Raw genomic sequence first — 16218 nt, 5'->3', positions numbered from 1 at the left:
TTTATCGATATTCCTTGAAAACCCTTGCAATATGGGTATTTTCGGAACGGAATTGATGAGAAGATGTCAGAAAATTATGTTTGAAGTGGTTCTTAAATCCAAGATGGCGACTTCCGGTGTGTTGATATTTCTTGAAAACCCTTGCAATATGAGTATTTTCTGAACGGAATTGATGAGTAGATGTCGGAAAATTATGTTTGAAGTGGTTCTTAAATCCAAGATGGCGACTTCCGGTTTGTTGATATTCCTTGAAAACCCATACAATATGGGTATTTTCGGAACGGGGTTAATGAGTAGATGTCGGAAAATGATGTTTGAGGTGGTTCTGAAATCCAAGATGTCGACTTCCGGTTTATCGATATTCTTTGAAAACCCTTGCAATATGGGTATTTTCGGAACGGAATTGATGAGATGATGTCGGAAAATAATGTTTGAAGTGGTTCTCAAATCCAAGATGGCGACTTCCGGTGTGTTGATATTTCTTGAAAAACCCATACAATATGGATATTTTCGGAACGGAATTGATGAGTAGATGTCAGAAAACGATGTTTGAGGTAGTTTTGAAATTTAAGATGGCGACTTCCGGTTTGCTAATATTCCTCGACAACCCTTACAATATGGGTATTTTCGGAACGGGGTTAATGAGTAGATGTCCGAAAATGATGTTTGAGGTGGTTCTGAAATCCAATATGGCGACTTCCGGTTTGTTGATATTCCTTGAAAACCCATACAATATAGGTATTTTCGGAACGGAATTGATGAGTAGATGTCAGAAAATAATGTTTGAGGTAGTTTTGAAATACAAGATGGCGACTTCCGGTGTGTTGATATTCCTTGAAAACCCATACAATATAGGTATTTTCGAAACGGAATTGATGAGTAGATGTCAGAAAATAATGTTTGAGGTAGTTTTGAAATTCAAGATGGCGACTTCCGGTTTGTTGATACTCATTGAAAACCCATACAATATGGGTATTTTCGAAACGGTGTAGTGTTTTAAAGGAATAAAGAGTTAAAGGAAAATGGCAAAAACTTTCAAAAAATAATAATCCACCGGAAGTCACTGTTTTGCATTTCAAGACCACCTCAAATATAATTTTCCGACGTCTACTTTTAAATCTCTTTCCGAAAATACCCGTATTGTAAGGGTTTTCAAGGAATATCAAGAAACCGGAAGTTGCCATCTTGGAACTAAGAACCACCTCAAACATTGTTTTCTGACATCTACTCATCAATCCCGCTCTGAAAATACCCATTATGTAAGGGTTTTCAAGGAATATCAACAAACCGGAAATAGCCATCTTGGATTTCAGAACCACTTCAAACATAATTTTCCGACATCTACTCATTAACCCCGGTTCGAAAATACCCATATTGTAAGGGTTTTCAAGGAATATTGGCAAATCGGAAGTCGCCATCTTGAATTTCAAAACTACCTCAAACATCGTTTTCTGACATGGGTTGTATGGGTTTTCAAGGAATATCAACACACCGGAAGTCGCCATCTTGGATTTGAGAACCACTTCAAACATAATTTTCCGACATCTACTCATCAATTCCGTTCAGAAAATACCCATATTGTAAGGGTTTTCAAGGAATACCAACAAACCGGAAGTCGCCATCTTGAATTTCAAAACTACCTCAAACATCGTTTTCTGACATCTACTCATCAATTCCGTTCCGAAAATATACATATTGCAAGGGTTTTCAAGGAATACCAACAAACCGGAAGTCGCCATCTTGAATTTCAAAACTTCCTCAAACATCGTTTTCTGACATCTACTCATCAATTCCGTTCCGAAAATACCCATATTGCAAGGGTTTTCAAGGAATACCAACAAACCGGAAGTCGCCATCTTGAATTTCAAAACTACCTCAAACATCGTTTTCTGACATCTACTCATCAATTCCGTTCCGAAAATATCCATATTGTCAGGGTTTTCAAGGAATATCAAGAAACCGGAGTCGCCATCTTGGATTTCAGAACCACTTCAAACATCGTTTTCCGACATCTACTCATCAATTCCGTTCCGAAGATACCCATATTGTTAGGGGTTTTAGGCAATCTCAATAAACCGGAAGTCGCCATATTGAATTTCAAAACTACCTCAAACATCGTTTTCTGACATCTACTCATCAATTCCGTTCCGAAAATATCCATATTGTAAGGGTTTTCAAGGAATATCAAGAAACCGGAAGTCGCCATCTTGGATTTCAGAACCACTTCAAACATCGTTTTCCGGCATCTACTCATCAATTCCGTTCCGAAGATACCCATATTGTTAGGGGTTTTAGGCAATCTCAATAAACCGGAAGTCGCCATATTGAATTTCAAAACTACCTCAAACATCGTTTTCTGACATCTACTCATCAATTCCGTTCCGAAAATATCCATATTGTAAGGGTTTTCAAGGAATATCAACAAACCGGAAGTCGCCATCTTGAATTTTCAAACTACCTCAAACATCGTTTTCTGACATCTACTCATCAATTCCGTTCCGAAAATATCCATATTGTAAGGGTTTTCAAGGAATATCAACAAACCGGAAGTCGCCATCTTGAATTTTCAAACTACCTCAAACATCGTTTTCCGGCATCTACTCATCAATTCCGTTCCGAAGATAACCATATTGTTAGGGGTTTTAGGCAATCTCAATAAACCGGAAGCCGCCATCTTGGATTTTGAAACGAGCCCAAACATCATTTTCTTGCACTTACTCTTCACATCCGTTCCGAAAATAAACATATGATGCGCGGTTTCCACAATAATCACACAAAACTTTTTTTACGAAGTAAATTCCAAATAACGTAAACTTTTTTTACGAACCAAATCCCAAATAACGTAAACTTTTTTTACGAACCAAATCCCAAATAACGTAAACTTTTTTTACGAACTACCTCTTTTTACGAACCCCCGTTTAGTTCGTAAATGGAGGTTTCGGTGTAATCAAACAGCTGTCAAATTTATGCACGTATCTTTTGCAGGTTGGTACTAACTGAAAATGGTATGGATTTCATTCTAGTGGCGCCCTCTCATAGAAACGATACGAACTTTTCAGCCGATCTGTTATTATTAATATTATTATTATTATTATTAATATTAGTATTATTATCATTCAAAATTTTTATTAATAAAAAGAAACTCATCTTGAAATTTTGGGATATTTGTGTTTTAAACTTGTTATCAAATACAACGTATGAATAGTGACATTTCGAAATTGCAGACCCAACGTGAACAAAAGTAGGACATGGAAAACATTGCGATTTTGACATAGTATATTTATTCAAACACTGAATTATAATTACACAGATTGCAACAAATAAATTTGACGAAAGCTACGAAAGTTTTTAGAAATAGCAATACTCGAGATATTTAAACAAAAATTCAAAATGCTCAGAAGTTTGGGCCATTCACTTCTCTATTTTTTTTAATTCTAGGAAAAGAATTCAACTACCATTTTTAATGTAATTTTAATCTAATCTTTTCAAAGTGGCCAATCATAATTTAGTGTAATTAACAATAACCCAAGTTATAACGGTTTGAAGAATTAAAAGAAAATTTTGTTTTTCTACTTCATGTCTAAATGTGTCTGGAACGGCTAACCCTAGGGGGGAGGGGGGGGAGGTTTCAAGGGAGGGTTCAAGGGAAAGTTCAAGGGATGGGTCAAAAGGGGGTGGGGGAGGGCTCAAGAGGGATGGGGATTCAAGGGAAGGAGTGGGGTTCAAAAGGTGAGGAAGGTGCAAAACTTCGATAGAAAGCTCAAGTTATTTACATAAAAAGTACTCTACTGTTCATGGAACTTACTGTTAAAAAATCTTCCATGGGGGGTTTAAAACCCCAATACCCTTGATTTATATTATAGTACTGAAATGACAACTTTTCATAAAAAAATTAAGTTCTCCATTAGTGAATTAGCGCAGTTTATGTTGAAATGCGATAATGCCTTCTCTTGCCATTTAAACAGTTTCATTAAAACATTTGTAAGATTGTATCCTTGGTCATTGGTATTGTGAGCTTATCAAATAACCTAACAGTAGGTTTCAAATGAGTCTAAGTCTATCAAAATTGATTCTATCATCTCAGAGAAATTTGGTTGCATTGAAAAACACTGGGATTTGTCGGTTACGTCACATTTAACATTACATTTCTCGAACCGGAAATATTTGCCATAACCCTACCAAATTTGATTGATATCAGCCTATTAGTTAGCTTTCAAATGAGTTTATCGAAATTCGTTGAGTCGAGAAAATTCATCCGATGAACAATGTGCGGTTAGTCGGTTACGTCACTTATACTATTATATCTTCAGAACCAGAAGTGAAAACCATTTGGTTCTGAAAAAAAAATTAATTGATAAAAAACAACGTGTTTTGTCGATTACGTCACTTATACGGTTACGTCACTTATATCCGAAACCAGAAATCACAACCATTTGATCTCCGAACCTGATCAAAGGCCTAAGCTTGTTGAAATCAGTTGAGTCATCTCTGAGAAAATTGAGCAGAAAAAAAACAACGTGGTTTGTCGGTTATTTCACCTATATAATCATATCTCCGGATCCAAAATTCGTAGCCATTTGATCTTCGTATTTAATCAATAAGAGTTTTCAAACGAACCTAAGCTTGTCTGAATCGGTTGAGCCATCTCTGAGAAAATTGAGTGACAGAGTGACCTCGTCCAACTAAGTCGGAATTATGGGTCTACAATGCTCCATTCGAAAGTCGATTTTTTCCAGCAATTCTAATATCTTTCTATAGAGAAAGGAAAAGCATGGTATAATTATTTCTCATATTATTCATTACAGTTGTTTCATCAATATACTACAAATTAGAACTTATTTGAATTTAACAAACAGTTTCGAGCCCAACAAAAAATATTATAATTTGCATTTTCGATTCAAATAACAGTTTGAACTAAATGACGGATCCAGGGTAACCAGAAACAGTTCGTATGGCCATAAATTAACAAGACTAGAGATGGGCGAAACAGTTCATCACAAAGAACCGTTCAGAACTTGACAGTGAGTTCTACCGAAAGAACTACCTGAACCGTTCTTTCGTTCTTCAGAAATTTCAATTTCAATTTTGCAAGTATTTAAAGTAGCAATCATTGTACTTTTTCGGATGTTGCTAATATATACAATTTCTACTGCGGTCTTAAAAACTACGAACGTTTCGACATATACAGTTATAGAACTCAATCACATATTTCTTTAGAAAAAATTAAAGCACTAGTTCTTCTGCACAGTTCGCTTTCACATCTCATCCAAGTCAGTCGATAAAACAAAACCGCTTACGTTCGGAACGGAAGAAACCCAGTCCAGTATTGTTTAGTGAACAACAGAACGATCTCAAAATAAGTGAACCAAACGAACAAATACTACCGCCGCTACGAAAGAATACAATTATTGTTGACTTCCGGCAGTGAAAAATACGACCTTTGATACGAGAACTTGAAGGTTTGCTTAAGGAGCAAATGCATCTTGACATTAAACGCGTGCATTTACTTCAATGCAATAAGACAAATAATTTTGTTTACATCCAGTTTTATAAAGAGTTGGATGCAATACAATTCGCAAAAGACAATAACAATGTGCACTATGTGGAGCACGATAACATTAAGTACAACATTCCAGTATAAATGAAAGATAGTTCTATAGAAGTGCGTGTGCATGATCTTCCCTCAAGCGTCATCGATCCGTGGAAGAACTTTTCTCCCGGTATTCTAAATGGCGTACGTTTGTTACGCATGCGCTTGAAGAGGGCTATACCTTCTTATGTGACATTCGGTCAGGATACAAGAATCCCTTGCACATCACTTGTTACCTATGACAATCAGATGGCCACATGCCAATATTGCCAAAAAGCTGTTCACTACGGTAAGTCATGTAATAAACTGGACAAGGAGACAACTACACCAAAGGACAACGGTGCTTCCTTCACACCAACCTCCAGCAACCCCAGCAGACCTGTGACAGCCACCAACAACAATGAAGCATCTTCTTCAACGAAACCATCTGTACCCCCTGTAGAACAAAGTACACCAGCTGCAGTTAACAACTTACCCAAAGCTTGTGAAAGAGGTAACGATTGTTCCGCCAATAACAGTGATGCCGAACCAATGGACGGGAGTGTGAATAGCGAACCACTGATCTCCCTTCATTCGTTAAATAACAGCGCCTCTCCTCCAAGGAAAAAAATTACAACAAGATCCAGCAAAAAATAATAAATATTTTTTTATTGTAAGACAGTAACGCGACTTGGATCGGATTGAACTCTCCTTATGTGGGAAACAAACGGATTGCCATACTCAAGAAGTGTGCAAAGTTTTATCCAAATCAGCAGGCCCGTACCCTGGATTTCGTTTCGGGAGGGGCCACTAATAAGAAATAACGGATCAGGGTCTTTTCGCCGAAAGCCATTTCGCCGAAAGGCGTTTCGCCGAGAGTCATTTCGCCGAAAGGGTTATTTCGCCGAATCCTGAACACGTCTTGAAATTGTAATTAGAACTTATTTACATTAAATACAAATGAAAGATGATAGCATAAGCGAACACGCTTCTGAAGTGTGTTCCTCTTTTTAATCTTGAGTATGCAAGTGCCGAAAGTACAGCGGGACAACATCTTTTTCATTCGTGGATTCTTGCTGAAACTATGATACGTTTGCTTAGTACTAATCCTCATGGCACTTTTTGGTCATCCAGTACCATTTCCTTTAATTTTGACATTGATTTTTGTAATCACAATGCAAAGCCTTCCACTACGGGTTTCTCTCGAAACCACTATTTCACGGTGTAGTCCTGCACTAGCTCCGTAATATTTATTCAACTTGTGCCTCCCAAAAAAAATTGAATAATGAAAATCTTTTTGCCTTTGTCATGTAGACATAGTATGTAATCACTGTGAATACTGGCTTTTGAACCGAGACTCACTAACAATTCGAATAAGTTCGTCGAGATAATCCAAACTAAAACTTTTAAACAAACTTAAATTTAGTTGAAGGGTTTTGTGGCCAGCTATGACGTTCCAGAATTTTATCTGGCTCCGACTTCCGGTTACGAAATTAAAAGGTTATTAGCGTTCAAAAATGAGAATATGTGAACTAACTTTTCTCGGAGTAGGCGAAACCTATGTTTACAAACTTATTATCAAATGAAAGGGCTTAAGATCCCACAGAAAAATTCTGAATTTCATTTAGATCTGACCTCCGGGTCTGAAAATACAGGGTAATAAGCACAAAACGTTCGATTGCAAAACCAAGCAGGCTATTTTAATTAACAGATCTTGTTAGTTGATGACCAAAAAACTCATTTCTGTTCCCGATTCCGGAAATAGTGATTAAAAATCCCAAAGAGGAAATTACTTCCGTCTTTCGGTTTTGGAATTATACAACTTTTCCAATATGTAAGTCTTATAAGTTGATGGCCAAACTAAGTGGTTTTTGCTATACCGGTTCTCAGATTCCGTTTCCAGAAGAACCGGAAGTAGTGGTCAAATAAATGTGAAAATAGTATGTATCAAAACAACCGATGTAACCCCCTCTGGGTACGTGCCTGCAAATCAGTGCTAGTCGATCATCAGCCGACATTAAAATGAATAGGTGATGTTTTGTATGAGTTCGAAATATTGATTTGGTTTTTCAAATTTGTGAACTTCGAAACAACGTTACTTCTGTGAGAAAACACGGGAATGCATACGGAATGCTTTGCATCTGAGACTATCGAAATATTTTTCCTAAACCTATTGAGTACTTCAAAGAAAACCGTAACTAATTTTCCCTGCTCGACGCAGAAATGTTTCCTAGGAAATAAATCTCCTCTTATCGGAATACGGTAGCAAAGTTTTAACAGTAATGGAAGAAAACTGTCCAAAAAACCATTCCCATTGAGCGGAAACCTGCTGGGCTGCCGGGGCCAGGACATTGCTGCTTCGTTTTAAGTTGTGTGATCAGTTTTTGCATCGGGAAACTTTTAATTATCGCCATCATGCACGGTCCCTGCCAGTGGCCTCGGCAAAGAAGGGTGTGGCCGAAATGAGAATATGGCGAAATCTTAATGAATGCAACCGGGAGATAGTTTGGCAGGCAAAGCCATCAATTTTACCTCACCTGCGGCAAGCGAACTTGCAGCAAGCGAAACGAAAAAGCTGGTACAGAAAACGGGTCCCGTCCCATGTGCCGGCACCGGTGCTCTGCTAGGTCCAAGATAAGATCTGAAAACGGAAAAGTTTAAGTCCTTTCTTCTGCTGCAAGTCCAATTAGATGCATTCTCTTGGGAAAGTCTTTCTCCCTCGGTGGGTGATGGTGTAATGCTTTTAACTATAAATAAATAGTAAATTGGTGGCACCGGTTGGCGTACGAAGAAGAGTGACCTGCAATAACTGCATAAGCGATAAGCGAAATGAATATTAGAAACAGCATAAATGAATGCAAATTTCTTTGCCGAACGAATGATATACGGCATGGAGGACACGGAAAAAGTCGAACTTGGCGCGGTACTCGAACAGCATGCTGATGATTAATTAACTAAAAAAAGCGAATGGCATGTACAAGTATTTGATTGAAAGTTTCTTCAGCTTCATAAAAATAGTTTTCGATAGCGCGAAAAAGTTTAACTTGCATAGGAAATAGCCTGTCCACTGGAGATGACCAAGTCATTAAATGAAAATAATCATCTTTGGCAAGCTAACTTGAAAATTAAGGATCCCAAACAGTAATTCAGTGCTGCGACGAATTCCATGCCAGCTGAGAGGAATAATTTACAGACGTAAAGTACCATCTGAGAAAACGATTCCATAAATAATCTTCCAGAGATAACAAACATTACGTTTTTCCGCCACTGGAAAACATTCAATTACAACTGGTTGGGCGCTTCATTTGGGGACTTGTCACTCGCAGCAGCCCCTTCAAGTCAAAAAAAAAAGAAATAATAATAATGCTCATTTTAGCCCACACTGATTGCACAATATCAATTTTACGACTTACTCGCGAAGCGATCGCACTTTCCGCCACGGAGATAAAACGACTGAAATATGCAAATTAGGACATTTCGTCTCGTGGGTACGCACATGATTATTTCGTCCTTTCACTCGGCTGTTGTCGTTTTCCCGCGCTTATGACGGGACGGAGCCAACCGTGATGATAGACAGAAGGGACACTCGATATCACAACAAATAGAAATAATCGACCGAGGCGTAACTCGCACCGCATATGTCTCGGCAGTGATTTGGAGCAAAGTACCGGTGCGGTGTGTCGGGTTTTGATTTCCGTTTTCCCTTTCACAACCGCCAACTTCACCCATTGATTCAGTCAACGGTTGATGATTTCGATTTTGACTTCGACCGTGTCCTAGCGAGCGTCAGAGGATCCTGGTGGTGGTGCGGCGGTGGGCCACGATATGCTCCGCTTGAAAGAAACAAACGCGCTTCGGTGTCGTGTCGAAGAAATGTGCAATACCAGTCCCATCGCCTTTATATCAACCTAGAGAGATGCCGGAACAATCGTAATCAATGGGGTAGCTGAATGATTGTAATAAAAAAAAGTGAAATAATAAAAATGTCATATTCTCCTTTCTTCGACAGTTGAAGCGAGAATTGATAAAATCCTCATTTACATATTAGTCGGGGCGGGGGTTAGCAGGAATTTTTTTCAATAACTTTTCTGTTATCGGGATGAATCGAATTATTTCCGTAGTTTTCTTCCATTGAGTAAATGATAGATGTAACAATAATGGTTCACATTTAGATTTGCTACAGACTGACGTAATCACTTCGGGACTTCCGCTTGGTTCCTGGAAAACAGTATCAGAGCAGTTCACCTCTTAGGTCAATGTTTTGGAGTGTAGTATCTGGTATGAATCTTAAGAGTTTCTTAGGAAACCGGACACTTTACCTCAGAGGCAACGTTTAGAGGTGAGATGTAATATAGAATCATTTATTCCAAATGTAATGCAAATGAACAGTAAAGTGATCTTAAACTTCAACAGCTATACTCGGTTTGTACGAAGTTTGACCTATCATGGATCACTGAAAGTTATTTTGCCGAATGCTTTTTAAAAGAATGTCGGATCATGAATCTTATACCGTTTTCGTTTATTGATCAGAGCAGCCCGAAAGCTGACCCAGAGTCGCCCAAACAACGTTTGATATGTTTGTTTTAGCAACCTGCGATCGCTCTAGATCGGACTCCAATCGCGTAGTTTCGCTCTGAAAATTTTCTCGGGTCGCACCACGCATCCATGTAAGTTTGTTTATTTTTTCTTTTTTTCATGAGTTGTTGTTTAGGGCGCGTACCACGTGTTCGTTTTATTCGGAGTCAGAGTCGCCCGCGTCCAGGTTCAAAAACGAAAACGGTATTAAAGTGGTACTGAAATTAATTTCTCATCTCAAGTCAAGACAATATTGAATTCTATTTTTAAAACTCAAAATGTTGCTTCGATTTGCAATCCGATGATCCGTGTACCAAATATAAATAAAAATACCCCGTACAAATGCATCAAATAGTTTTGGTTCATCAAAGCAACAAGATGGCCTATCCTTTTCTTTATTTTCGAGCTGACAAATATAGAATTTTTCTCTCTCTCCGCTAAGCCTAGATCGATATGGTTTTTCTACAGAACTACTAGCCACAGCTATTTTACGTGCTTACTGCAGCGACAGACAGTGCGAAAAAGTGAAAGCCAGTGTTTAGCGCCTGTCTGAGAGGTCCAAAGAGTGACTAAGCCTATGCCATCGAAAAAATACAGAGTTGTGTACGAGACAAAACCGATCATGATGACATTAAAAATGCAATTTTCAAACTCTCATCAACAGATTTGAGGTGAAATATAACGGAATGGCGTTTTTGATCAATTATTCAAAAACTAGACCGATTTTCGAGAAACTAAAAACACTTAAGTTTTCGCAATTAAATTTATCACAACTAAGTATTCTTCGAATTTTGAAATTTTGCTTTGCCGAGCAGTTTATGTTAAACTTGTTGAACTTTCCCTTTAACTTGTTGAACCTTCCTCTAAAAATTGGGAGATTTTTCATTGAGATAATATTTGGCACTTTTTTGACACAATTTAATTCAGATTAATTAAGATAGTTCACAAACGCGTTCTTCAGTGCCGGTAGCATTCCACAAATCGAATGTATTAGCAATAATTCATTTGAACGTGATCAATGGCCAAATCTGAACAATTGGTGCGGATAGACAAAAACTCTGTTTGTCGATTACGTTACTTCTACCATTATAAAAGGTGATTTTTTTGAGGTTAGGATTTTCATGCATTATTATTTGCTCAGATTTTTTGAGGTTATGATTTTCATGCATTATTATTTGCTCATTTCATCATGAAGCCGAACGATCTGCCACAACGTCGAATTTTCAGTGAATGGGCCCTAGAAAAGTTGGCAGAAAATCCGCTTTTTTATCGACAAATTTTGTTCAGCGATGAGGCTCATTTCTGGTTGAATGGCTACGTAAATAAGCAAAATTGCCGCATTTGGAGTGAAGAGCAACCAGAAGCCGTTCAAGAACTGCCCATGCATCCCGAAAAATGCACTGTTTGGTGTGGTTTGTACGCTGGTGGAATCACTGGACCGTATTTTTTCAAAGATGCTGTTGGACGCAACGTTACAGTGAATGGCGATCGCTATCGTTCGATGCTAACAAACTTTTTGTTGCCAAAAATGGAAGAACTGAACTTGGTTGACATGTGGTTTCAACAAGATGGCGCTACATGCCACACAGCTCGCGATTCTATGGCCATTTTGAGGGAAAACTTCGGAGAACAATTCATCTCAAGAAATGGACCGGTAAGTTGGCCACCAAGATCATGCGATTTGACGCCTTTAGACTATTTTTTGTGGGGCTACGTCAAGTCTAAAGTCTACAGAAATAAGCCAGTAACTATTCCAGCTTTGGAAGACAACATTTCCGAAGAAATTCGGGCTATTCCGGCCGAAATGCTCGAAAAAGTTGCCCAAAATTGGACTTTCCGAATGGACCACCTAAGACGCAGCCGCGGTCAACATTTAAATGAAATTATCTTCAAAAAGTAAATGTCATGTACCAATCTAACGTTTAAAATAAAGAACCGATGAGATTTTGCAAATTTTATGCGTTTTATTGTTTAAAAAAGTTCTCAAGCTCTTAAAAAATCACCCGTTATATCAGGAATTCATGACCCAATGGTAGCTTTCAAACGATTCTAAGTTTTACCTTTTTTAATAAATATAAAAATCGGTATAGAATTCGCTCAAACTTTAGAAAATTTTTTCGAGGCCCGGAGGGCCGAATGTCTTATACCAATCGATTCAGCTCGACGAACTGAGCAAATGTCCGTGTGTGTGTATGTGTGTGTGTGACTGCATGTGTGTTGTCAACTAAGAGGTCGAGATCTCAGAGATGGCTGGACCGATTTTGATCAAACTAGTCGCAAATGAAAGATCTCCCAGTCACCCTGAACGCTATTGAATTGTTTTGAGGTCGGACGATTACTTTTTGAGTTATACGAAGTTTTATGTCAAAATTTGACAGTATCTGTAACAATTGACCTGTTTTGACAGTATCTGTCACAGTTGACCTCGAAAATAAAATATATTTTTAGGCTTAGATTCCGCACGGTAATACCTATCCAACAAGCCATAGATTGTTAAAATCCGTCCATTTTTAACGGAAATATCGAGATTTTTGTGTAAGCGGCTTTTTTTCCTATTCCAGCAGTAGAAGTTTTGAGCGCTGTCTGGCAAAGAAATACTTGGGAGCAACATAAAACACGATTTTTTATACTGTTACATACATTTGTACCCAAAAGACTGTGTACAGCATGATATTTTACCTCGAACCAATTTTAGCACGGTTCGTTTTTGGCAACATAATCGTTTGAATATGCCATATGTAAACCAGATGATGGTAGAATTTTCGAGTTGAAAGCAATTCCATAATTATATTGATTTAAGCTACTTACAGCAATAAATGCTGGAAGAACATAACAACCATATACCATTCGAATCAGTTCGTCGAGATCAGCAAATGCGTGTGTGACAAATAATTTCACTCAATTTTTGCGGAGATGACTCAACCGTTTTCTACAAACTCAGATTCATATGAAAAGTCGTATACTCGCAAACAAGGTTCCTAAATTATGTTTCGTTCCGACCTCTGGTTCCGGAACTACAGGATGATATGTGAAACGAAATTAAAACTGTGTAACTCATTTTTCTCGTAGATGGCTGAACCGATCTAAGATTCAAATGAAATCTAAGAATCATCTAAGATTCAAATGAAAAGTTTTAAGATTCTATAAAACATCTTGTTTTTCAGTCAGATCAAACTTCAGGTTTCGGAGATACAGGGTGATTAATATAAAAATGTCTATTTCACATAAATTAATCAGGTCTATCGGGTTAGCAGATTTGGATAGTCGATAACCAAATAAACTTATTTCAATTTTGGTTGTATTGGCACCCAAAAATCAATTCTCACTGCGATTCCTCAAAGATGTCTACATTGATTTTCAAACATTTTGAAACAAATGTAAACTATACAGCTACTCAGCTGAATTTGTCTGATTTCGGCTACACCGAATTTCGAATTCTGGTTCCAGTATCGAACCGTTTCTCAAAGCTCAATCGTTTTCTCAAAAAAATCCAAATCGAATTTCAGAAACAAAAGTTTATATTTAAATAAATCCAATTTTATCCAATTCTGACTAACCGCCAGTTTCAGTTATATTCGTTCATGTATTGATAACATCAAGTTACAATAAGTAAAAATTTCTAAAGTATGGACCCTCCCCCCATTTTTCACGAGGTAACCGATTTTTCAATAAGTGTTATCGTTTTGTAGTACTAGTATCTAAGAACTTGTTTGTACAATATTTCGTCAAAACTCGAAATTGTTATTCTAATTTTAGTTATAAGGACATTTGCGTATACACCTTTTGATTGTAATGCTTCCTGAAACTTGAGTTCATTTTCGAATTACTCGAAACTTTGCAAATAGAGCACTCTACCAAACACTGTCGCGTAAAGAAAGTACTTTAATTTCGATTTATCTGGAAAATTTGATTAAAAAGTTTAGTAAAATTAGACATTTTGCAAAGTTTCGTGTAATTCGAAAAAGAACTTAAGTTTCAGGAAACGCTACAATAAAAAGATGTATAAATATTCATTACCATAGTATTTACCGACACTTTCCAATGACTATCAACACTTTTTAACGAACGATCAATAACATTACACTGCAACTGGGGTCTTTTTACGCGGTTTTTTTATGCGGTTTCTTTCTACACGGCTTTTTTATGCGGATTTCCGAAGTTACGCCGTTTTTTTACGTGGTTTTTCGAAGTTACGTGATTTTCTTGTTTTGTCTTAGAAATGCATGAAACTTCGAAATCTGGTGTTATCAAAAAATTTTGTTTTGAAGTCAGCTCTTTGACACTTAGAAATTTTTCGATTTTTCTCAAACAAAATTTTTCAGATTACATTAGATTTGGACTTTTCATGCGTTTCTAAAATATTCAAAGTCGATTTTCACAAAAAAAAAAATTCAGATTACACCAGATCTCGACGTTTCATGCATTTCTAAGAAATTTGGTATCAAACATTTGTTTTCTTTAGTTTTTAGGTTTTTTTTTTACGCGGATCTCCGAAGTTACGCGGTTTTTTTTTTGCGCGGTTTTTTCGCGGTACGTATCCCCCGCGTAAAAAGAAACCTCAGTCAAAAATCAAATAAACATAGATTTTACATTTTACACCAGACGGAACTTTTGGTATCACGGGTTGCTCAACTACATTACTATTACACTGGGGAATCTAGGTTTAATTTATTTATGTACACTATTTCTGTGCTTACTAATTCAACATTTTTCGATCAAAAGAAATGAAATTTTTCTTTGAATCGGATCACTGTTTTCAAAATTATAAGTTTATACGTTCCCGCTCTTGAAAATTATTATTATAATAATTAAATCTTTCAATTTGTCTAGGTTTATATTTTGAGATTGTTCGTAACTAAAATTATGATGATTTAAAAACTACATCAAAGATTTTAAGTAACTTTAAAATCATCATAACTTACTCCCAGTGAAAGTATATTTTGCAAAAACTTCACAATATGAAACTTTGTGGAAATGGACCAAAATGAAATCAATTATAATGAAAGAATGAAATTGCTAATTTAATCATTTGAAACCAATACAACCGTTTAAACTAGATTAAGTTTCTAATTGATCATTTGAATAAGTTTTTAGTTTAGTGCACCCATCATCATCTTTATTTTTGTATTTATTTTGGGAATTTTAGAATTGTTTAGTTTTCAATGCAATTGTGCTCGATCGTGTCTTGCCTTGAACGTGAAGCTTACATCTATTCGATCCAAAGTGCAATGTCTGGTGTTTCTAAAAAATAGTTGAATAGGTTTTCTATCTAAGGAGTGTATCGGAAATAAGCTATCCATAATTTTTTCTTTCAAATTATGATAACAAAACGATATTTTATTCATACAAAAAATTGATCCTTTATTGTACGAGGTTAAACTTGAGCATAATGGAAACCGGATGAAATTTAAGTTATTCTTCGCGAATCTTCGAACTTTTGATCGAACGCTCTTCATCAAGCTTCGGAGAAATGTTGCTTCGCATTTTTTTTACGCTTGAGCCCAAATTTGTTTGAACTCCTACATGTTCCCAGCTGCCTTACCAGTCTTTTTGAAGACTCTCTTCACGATTGCCCAGTAACGATCGATGGGTCGAAGCTGAGGGCAATTTGGTGGATTGATATTTTTCTCAACGAAATTTATACCAATTTCCGCAAGCCAATTGAGAGTGGTTTTGGCATAGTGAGCCGACTCCTAATCCGGCCAAAACAGTGGAGGTGTACTATGCTTCTTATATAAAGGCAGCAATCTCTTCTGGAGACACTCAGATCGATAGATTTCTGCATTTATAGTTCCGGTAGTGTAAAAAATGGTTGACTCCAAACCACAGGAACATATTGCTTGCCATACCAGTACCTTTCGACCGAATTTCTCCACTTGAATCGACCTGTCCGCATCGCTCACATCCTCCCCAACGACGACAGTAAAGTATTGTGGACCTGGAAGGGTTCTTGAGTCCTCCTTTACATAAGTCTCATCGTCCATCAAAACGCATGCATCCGGACACTGCAAAAGACGCGAATACAATTTCCGGGCCCTTGTTGCTGCTCGCTTCTTCTGTTCTACACTTTGTTT

Source organism: Malaya genurostris, chromosome 3 (assembly GCF_030247185.1).
Source record: "Malaya genurostris strain Urasoe2022 chromosome 3, Malgen_1.1, whole genome shotgun sequence".
Taxonomy (NCBI): domain Eukaryota; kingdom Metazoa; phylum Arthropoda; class Insecta; order Diptera; family Culicidae; genus Malaya; species Malaya genurostris.
Note: the sequence above shows the minus strand (reverse complement) of the source record.